The following is a 10,072-nucleotide window of genomic DNA, read 5'->3' as shown; positions in this document are numbered from 1 at the left end:
CACTAGGGTTGCCAACCGTCCCTTGACATGAGGAACCATCTCTTATTTCGGAACTAAAAGACGTGTCCCTTATTGAACTTATAAGGGACACATTGTGTTCCTTATTTTGTGGAATCAATCAATGGCACACATCTTACAAGTTCAAACAGCTCACACTTCATGCTATGGCCTATTACAGGTTGTAAACTAGTCTGGACCTGAGTTGTTTCTTTTGTGTACTTGGACCTTTTCTTTCTGTCAATGGTTGACAAGTGGTATTTCCCGAAGCTCAAAGGGCAATATATTTCACAGCCAATATGGGAGTAAGACAATTGCCTCTAGCCTTAAGGCCAATGCCAATAATATTGGCTATTTTCAAGCTTACTTTTTGCTGAGGTGGCTCGTGCTGGGTTTTTAAGTTGCTTTGAAAGTGTCACCATTCCAGCACGTACATGACAAAAAGTTCTTAGCCGGAAGGAGCCGGAAGGAGCAACATCTGCAGCGTGGTCGTTAGTAAAAAAAATTTTGAACTAAAAGACAGATGTGAACACACACAGGTCTTAAACCGGATTCAAATGTTAGGCAACTTGCTGTTTTTAGACAACATGGATGAATGGGATTCCTATGAAATGCTGAAATGTGCATGATGCGTGTGCAATGGCAAAAAAGAACAGAATCAGATCAAAAATCAGATCAGAAGACTTAAGACAACATGATACAATTTGTGTGTGGTGTGGTGTGGTGACGGGGTGGCATGTGTGCGTGTGTGTGTGTGTGTGTGTGTGTGTGTGTGTGTGTGTGTGTGTGTGTGTGTGTGTGTGTGTGTGTGTGTGTGTGTGTGTGTGTGTGCATGTGTGTGTGCAGTGCATGTGTGAACAGGTATACATAATGGCAACAATGCCACCCAGTTCCCATAAACTGTCTAAACGAGCACATTACCACATCTATGCACCCACCTCTCTCTCCTCACCCGGCAGCATGTGGCTCAGGCGTGATTTGGAACGAACCACTCCACGTTCTCTCCGAAGGGAGTGCTTTAAAAAACATTTAATTAGGCTTCTGGCATGCCTTCTCGTCCTCCTCGCCCGAGGTGTTGGAGGAGGTTTTTTTAAGAGACTTGTGCCCCTGACTGTCAGAGGCTCCCGGATGAAACATTCATGAGGTGAGGATCAGCGAAGGCCCTCACCATCATCTCCTGTCGAACGGCAGTCAATAACTGTGCAGTGCACTGTAGCGACATTTAAAGATTTATATACACGCGCAGTATAGCTATACCTATACCGGCGCACTTTCATACTTCTGTACATATTCCTATTATACATATTATTGCCCTTTGAATTCAATGTAGTCTCCCTTCAATTACTAATTCTACTTTTAATTGTATTGTATCTCCTGTGTTGTTTGTTTATGTCTGTGGAAAAGTGAGCAAATCTTTCTGGTGAACAAAATATTCCGTTTTGGATACCGATTTCAGCCGTTAAGCTGGAATCGAAGAGATTCATATATCTTTTTCCAACATGGTCGCCTTGTAGGTGGGGAAAAACGAAAGATATTGGTTTGTCATGTGCTCGTGTGCACATGCAGGCAAGTGCACGTCCACGAACCGACTCGCTCGTATAATGTTTGTCGTTGAGTTTGTGAACACAAGCGTGGTGAGACGTTATGTCTAATCGTGTAACATTTTAGAAATGCAGTCTGTCTGTGTGTGTGTGTGTGTGTGTGTGTGTGTGTGTCTGTCTGTCTGTCTGTCTCTGTGCCCCTGGCGGGGGTATTGGGGATGAAGTGATCTGTGCTAAAGCCTCCTGTTTGGTGGCGCCCAGAGCAGAGCCCGGCCTGAGAGGTGGCTTATGGGTAGGATGGCGGGAGGAGGTTTCTGGAGAAGGAGGGGAGGAAGAGGAGGAGAGGGGGGGGGGGGGGGATGCAGCAGATGGCATGCCACGCTGCGAGGGACGTGGGCTTCTATGAGCAGGGGGAAGGTGGGGGGTAGATAAATGGGGGTAGGGTACTTTTTCCCCATAGTGCCAGCAGGCATGACAAGGAGGGGGACTAGGTGTGTGTGTGTGTGTGTGTGTTGCACGTGCGCGTGTGCCTGCGTGAATGTGTGCGCGTGTGTGCACGTTTGAGAGATAGAAACAGGAGTGCTCAAACCTCTATTTCTCAAGCCTCTTCGCTCTGAGTGTAGATAGATAGATCTTTATTTGTCATTGCAACGTGTACAACGAAATTAAAAGTGCCAACCAATGTGTGTGTGTGTGTGTGTGTGTGTGAGTGTGTGAGTGTGTGAGTGTGTGAGTGTGTGTGTGCGTGCGTGCGTGCATGTGCGGGTGTGTGCGTAGGTGTGTGTGCAGTGTGCATTTGCACCTATAATTCAACAACCCACCATAGGTCCCACTGCAGCTCCGTGCTGAGGCCTGCAGACTCGTCAAAACGAGCAGTCAGTCAATCACAATGTCAATGTCAGACATGCATGAGTCAGCCCAGAGTCAGTCGGCCATATGTGAAGCCCTGTTTCAGATTCTGCACATTTCAACCAACGCCATATTTCATGCAGCCGAAAGCTACAGGGACGAGGGAAATTTACCCTCCATATCCTTCACCCACAGAAGCCCCCCCCCCCACCCCCACCTTCACCGTGCCTCCACACAACACCTAAGCATGCACGTGCGCCCCCCCCCCAAGCACACACAATACACACACGTACACATGGATGCACGATTCCACGTGCGCGCACCATCCCCCAATTAAAACGGCTGCCTGTAAATGCACCAGCCCCGGCCGTGTATGCGCGGCGCTGCCCGTCCGACAGATGTTGAGGAATTTAAGATGCGAGAGAGAGCACGCCCACCCCCCAACCAACCCCCTCCTCCCTCTCCAACCCCCCCACACCTCCACCAAACACCCCTCCACCCCCCCCCCCCCCCTCTCCCTCCCCCCCAGCTGGCCCTGCCAGGGCTGTGCCATGTGGCGCTCCGTTCCCCCTGGCTCTCCCACTCTGGCTGTGCCAGCTTCCAACGCGTCTGGCCTCTGCCGAGTGGAAAGACCAAGGAAACAACATCAACTGCAATGACTGTACTGTGTGTGTGTGTGTGTGTGTGTGTGTGTGTGTGTGTGTGTGTGTGTGTGTGTGTGTGTGTGTGTGTGTGTGTGTGCGTGTGCGTGTGCGTGCGTGACCGTGTGAGCATGCGTGACAAGTGACAACAGTGCCCCACAAAACGTGAGCACATAAACTGTTCTCCTGCACTGTGCTGTCAGCCGGCAAAACTGTTATGTTTTGGTTTGTTTGTTTTTGTTTGGGGCTGATGTCTGATGTTCTGCATCGGGTCTCTCGTCTTCTGGGAGGAGAGACGGTATAAGCGGAAGGTAGGGAACGGAAAGGATAGCAAAGCGCCGATTGTCTTTTCACTGTCTGTCTGTATGTATTTCGGTGAGTGCTTGCGTGCGCACGTGCGCGCGCGTGTGTGTGTAAGTGTGTGTGGGCGTATGCATTCAGTGCAAGTGGCACTGCAGGGTTAGTCAGTATGTAGTCTCCGGGTTCTAAATGCACTTGGGAATGGCAGGTTGGAGTTCCTGTTACCATGGAGATGTCCTAACAGCATCTGTAATACAATTCCAACTTGAGAGAGATTAATTCAAGGGGACGTGTTGATTTATTCATCCTGCTGGAAACGGCGCCACTTCTCCATTCACTCTGATGTCTCAGCGATGGCTGTCCATTAACAGACTGGTTTGGAGTCATGGTTTACCTGTCTCTCTCTACAACTGTGTCACCTGACTTCATGGTTCACCTGAACTTCTGCATCTTCCCTCGATAACAGATGTGGATACCCTTCCTCCCAGCTCATGTGCCTCATGTTACGATATATTGCCTCCTTGCCCCATCCCATGATCTAGGATCGCAAGACCACAGACCGCTAAAGTGTGTCTGTGTTTTATATCTAAAATAAGCAATACAAAAGACAGATGCAACCCTTCCAAATACAACCCAGGATACAACCCAGCCAAATTGTCTCTTCACTCCAATGCCAATATTGTTGTTTCTGATGAATGCGCAATTATGTAATTCTTTGTTTCTGTCAGTGAATTTGGGTGGGCATTGAAGTTGCATTGATAACCAAACACATTAGACCCACAACTATATAGGCTTGCTGATCTTATATCTTATTTTTCTCCCAATTTTGCAGTCATTCCATTTCCGTCTTCAAGTCCTGCATGACATGTACTTTCCCGTCACTGATGAACCCTACTCGTTGGTCTGGATGAGAGTGTAGACAACAACGTCTCCTCCGATAAACATGGCATCACCAGCAGCTTCTTGCACATGACAGATGCATGCGGAGGAACATGCTATCCCTCCCCGTTCCACACTCTGTTGAACTAGCCTGGCCTCAGCCACACGTGTGATTTCTGGTCTAGTGGGGTGGGTGCATCCCGGCACGGAAAAAGCGGTCGATCCTATTGGTTCACCGTTCTGAGCGCCCGCCCCCTCCTCTCCTCCCCTCCTCGGTAGAAAACAGCGTAGAACACTGACGTCACCAAATTTGGAGCGACGTCAAAATAAAAGCCTGGCTATCGAGGCTATAGTGTTGAACAGGTGCCTATCCGCAGGGACTGAACGTGCGTTGACTCTGGATCCTATACCATTCCCAGCAGGAGACCTTTGAAAGGAGAATGGCATAACATTTACAGCAGGGTTGTTGTATTTATTTGTATTTGTATTTTTACCTATCAAGTCATTACACCACGCCATGTCATATGGCATGTATCATCTCTACTAACATTATTCTCTCCAAAATGGATAATGCAAAGACTGGCCATTATGTTCAATTTGCACTGAGGGTTACTGAACTGCCAAATATATTTATATTCATAATTTTACATATTTTATGAAACAAAGAAGTTTAAAAACTCTGCCCATGCCTGTTCTTGTCTGTATAACTGTGAGGGTTGAGGATAAGTGTAATGACATGCAGACCCACTTTGAATATTAACACACAACTCCTCAGAGAATATCTTTTTCCAACCAATTAATCCTTTTATTCTCTTTTTAACTAATGAGATTTAGTCATTTCATAATTGGACTTTAACCTTTGATTTTTCCTCTTTCATTCATTCATTCTTCCTATTCTTTACTTATTTTAACTGCCTTCTTTATGCCTTTAAATGCCATCGTATTTAAAGGCATAAGCAGTTTCATTTGCCCTTTCATATCCTATGCAAATATCCTATGCTAAAATCCCTATTAATGCAGCGAGCGAGAATGCACGTCGGTCAGGGTACGTGCGCGGCGGGTCTGCCGCGCTGCCGTTAAACCTCCAGCTAATTCAACAGATGTCCCCCAACAGTGAAGGACAGTCAGTCAGTGCAATATCCCCACACTCTCCTCTCCTCCCCATAATCTCTTAATCTGAGAGAACGGGCCCAGGCTGCTGTGTCAACATCACTGCTCCAGCCTGGCATTGGCGCGCGCGCCACACACACACACACACACACACACACACACACACACACACACACACACACACACACACACACACACTTCACTATGTGTACTCTCCACTCTCCATGTGCCAAGGGTGCCACGGATGGAGGGAGGGCTGGAGAGGTAGATGAGTGCAGGCGCAGCGGGGGGCCTACGCTCGATAAACAAATGAGTTTATCTAATTTTCAACCAGCATAAAATGACATCAGTGATTCTCAACATTGTGCCCATTTCAAGGACCCCCAGTTTGATATGCATTGAATAGGTCACGGACCCCCATCTGATAGAATGTGGGAAGAGAGTCAGAGCAGAATCTAAGGGGGACTCACAAAAACAAACAAATCCCTTGGGAGCCCAGACAGAAACACATAACAGTCATAACTTCTGTTATGGGAGTGGGTCAGAAGAGTCCAGTTCTATAGCAGTAAGCGTATGAGAGAACCGACCACAGGTGAGTAGGTGGGCTCTGAGGTGAGTTGGATGGAATGTGGGAGAAAGACAGACAGAGATAAAGTTTGCAGAGTGGAGCTATCCATGGTGCTGAGTAGTGCTGGACAGTCTAGCATGCACCCTTATATCCATGGAACAAATCACTGTTTGTGTCTTCCGCTGTGTCTTTTTTTCCAATCCTCTTCAACATTTAATGTAGTGTGTACACTAGTAAATACATGGGCAGCCCTATAGTGTAGCGGTTAGAGCACACGCCTTTCGTGCAGATGGCTGTGCGTTTGAACCCTGCTTAGGGTCGACATCAGCAAGGGCATGTGGTCACAATGGTTCCCAAATCAAATGGGTTCAGATCTAAGCCAAGGGTCTGAAGCCGGTCCTGGACGGGAGTCTCCAGACGTAAAAACATGAAACGGATGATGATGTATACATTAGTAAATACACTGCAACACAGACAGTTGTGACCAATCATCAAGTCCAGATTTCAACTAAATGCAGCTGTAGTGAATTTACACATTAAAGTAGCATGACAGATAACCCTGCATTTAATCATGCCTGGGTTATAAGTTGCTAGAATGATGCGTGATGGGAAACACACAAAGCTGTGCACAAAAATAGCTTTAAAAATAGCATAGATTTTCAATTACAGTCCATCTATGACACTCTTCATGTAGTAGTCATCTACTTTTAAAGAGACATATGCTATTTGCTAATACATTCAGTAGCGATAGCCTATACATACAGGTAGACAGTGTGGCCAAAGGCTGATGCGTTGCTAGCATTAATGTCCTCTATGTCACGGTGAGACTCAGATGCAGTGTTAATTTTTGAGGGGCACTAGCTCCTACTATGCCCAGCTTTCCGGGTTTGCGTGAACACAAACATTGGCTTGTGATTGGCTGATCACCCCACAGCGATGATTAAAAGTCGGTTCTGCGCTGTAGAGCCTATACAATGTGATGTCATTCGAGGTTCGGGGGGGCGGGTACCGTCCTAAAGTCGACTCTTCGGTGCTACTGAAAATTTCTGACGAGCCGACACTGTTTCGGCACTACAGCGCCGAAACAGCAGTAAAATAGAAGTATGAATCGGCCCATAGTCAACAAAATGAACACTGCTCAGCTCAGATAGTAGGATCCAAAATGCAGAACAGACTAGTCAGAGGCAGGAGAGATCAAATGCAGAATATAATGCAGAAGGATTCATTCACCCAAAACTCAGGAAATGTATAAAAAGGTACACACAGGACTGCAAACACTACTACAGAACAGCATCTATAATCTAGCAGGGAACAAAAGGAACTGAGGGTTTAAGTAGTCAGGGATAACTATACACAGGTGACAATCAACATAGTGATTGGCTGGGAGACTAACAGGACACAGGTGGAGAAAACTAGTAATCACAGAGAGGTGAAACAACACAGGTAATAATAGCAACAGAGGAAACCAAAAAGACACTAGATACTACAAAACAAAGGTACACCATAATAATTAAACACCACAGTTCATGACACTCTAGTTGTCCCAATTTGGATCATAAATATTTAGAAGTTCATTCTTGTTGAACAGCCTACAGTAATGTTTATACAACTACTCTTGGAATCGGTGATCACATTAGATCATGTAAAATAGCCTACTGATGTGTGATTCTGTGCCCAATGCCATAATACCTGGCATTAGTGATAGTGAAATAGTGATCTAGGTTAGGGGCTAGGACCGAAAAACATATTTCTTTTCTTTCTTTTTGTAACATTGTGAACTTCCCGTGTGATAAAATCCGTTGGTAGCCGACTACTACTTGTCAATACTCCATATTAATTAAGATTAATATCTTAGATGAATAGATGAAGATATGAATTATTGCATAGCAGCATGTCACTTTAATAACCATTCACCCCCCATTTCCTCCCGGAGGTTCCAGGGCATAGAGCAGATTGCTCTTCATGGAGGGGGTGTTGACAGGAGTTTATGACATGAGTGATTTGCTATAAATAAATTACAATATATGTTCTATGTGCCTGATGTTCAATTAGCATTTATCTCTATTGTTGCTTATTTTATGTTGTGTATGTTGTTAATTATTTCGATTTTTATGTGTTAGTGTTCCTTGACCATCTGTGTATTTTTCTTGTTGTCCATCCATAATCAGTTTAACAAGTTCAACCGATTGCAGACAGTGTTCTGAAGCTTTTTTTGTTTTATCCTTTTGACAGATAGATATCTATACAAATATATGGTCTGATGTATATGATTTTTTAAATCAATCAATCAATCAATCAATCAATCATTTAAGGCTAATGCCAGCTCATTAGACTGCTGCTGTTCATAACTTGAAGAAGGTCTCGGACCAAACGCTCGCAAAACATATATATACTGTATTCCTCCTGACCTGCAGAGATTTGAGTGTGTGCATGGATAGACTTTTCATTCAGTTATTATGTTTTAGCTCCGGCCCCTCAAATAAGTCTGAACCCGTAAAGTAAGTGAGATGAGGACATTTTCCTTTATGTGTACTTCCAGCATTTAGATGACACTATAATTGTCTCCACCAGGCCGAAGGCATGGGGGGAGAGTATGTTTTGCACTCCGTCCGTCCGTCCGTGTGTCCGTCCGTGTGTCCGTCCGTGTGTCCGTCCGTGTGTGTCCGTGAGCAGCTAATCTCGGCCACCGTTAACCCGGTCAATGCCAAATTTTGCACACACACTCCCTGGATGCCAACGATGAACCTCTGCCCCAAACTTTCCAGAACGGCCTGTTATAGCGCCACCAGGAGGCCGCTTTGTGCAAAACAAGTTTTTGCACAGTACACCTACAGATTTTGTCCAAACATCGCGCAAATTGGTACACAGTCTCTCTAGAGCCATTCAACGAAACCGGTCTTTCACATTTCTCAGACTCCATCCTGATTGGTTAAGATTTGCTTCCAAAGTTCACAGGAGTGCTCAGTTTCAAACAAAATGCTGCAAATCATGAACACATCGCGTGATTTCCGTGAAATTGTGCACGCACATTCCCACTAGGCCGAGGACGAAATGCCACATGAACAATTTCAACTCAGCCTCAAGGTGGCGCTATAGGTGGCCGAAAAGTGTTTTTACCTCTAACTGCACGGATCTGTGGATAATTTACTTTTGTTGCCCACCAGATGAAGGCAAGCTGCAATGTCCTACATTCCTATCCTGGTGGAGACCTGTGCCCAGAAGGGCACTTTTTCTAGTTATGAGTGATTTAAATTGGACCATGGTGGTCTGGTTGCCTGTTCACTCGACATGACGGCCAACCATTTTCCAAAGTATGCTCAGTATTCAAAGAAGCCATTAGATTTAATTCATTCCAAAATGGTGTGAACTTGCAGAGACTTGAAACTTGCTTTAGATAATCGATAACACTAAATAGCATTGTGAGAAACAAATGGGGTGAAGTCATCAGGAGGACATGAGGAGGCTGTGGCAGAAATAGAGTTTGTACGACAAACGGTGCAACTGTTCGCAGTTGTGGTGACCTGTTATGCACTACCATGAGTGCTATAACAGGCGGGATGTTGGGGGTTGCGTTTCTTCCTGGGCCTACTCACGAACAGTCTAACTGCGTTCATGATTTGTGTCATTTTGTGCATGAGTAAATTTGTGCAGTAACATTTTACATTCAATATGCAACAAACTCAGCATATTATTTTTTTTGTCATAGTTTTGCACATAAGATCTTGGCTGCCACGAGGTTCTTTAATTGACACATCATGTCACATCACTTTAACTTGTGTCTTGGGGTCCTAACAGGTGTCGCTGCAGCTTACCACAGTGTACTGATGAGTTTGGCTGTAGGCTTTGAATGTTAATGAATCCCACCCATGGGTCGCTCCTCCATCACAACCTCTGACAACCACTGGAAACACTGGTGCTGCAAGAAGTTTACGAAAGAAAACGGAAGCATTCATCCCTTCAATAAAATAATAAATGCACAATTATAGACAGAAATATGACAATTGCATTCATGCATGTTTGGGCATTCAGTCCAAGATGCCTGTGCAGCCCTTTTACTTCTTTGATATTCTTCATATTTATTTAATCAGACAGGAGAAAAGGAAATAGGAAAGTAGATGCGATGCGAAAGTTCAGACTAGCCAACACCAAATTGGGACTCCAGAATCATTGCCCTCCACACAATCCTA

This window comes from Protomyctophum parallelum, assembly GCF_964188405.1.
Source record: "Protomyctophum parallelum genome assembly, chromosome: 17".
NCBI lineage: Eukaryota > Metazoa > Chordata > Actinopteri > Myctophiformes > Myctophidae > Protomyctophum > Protomyctophum parallelum.
This window is presented reverse-complemented; position numbering follows the sequence as displayed.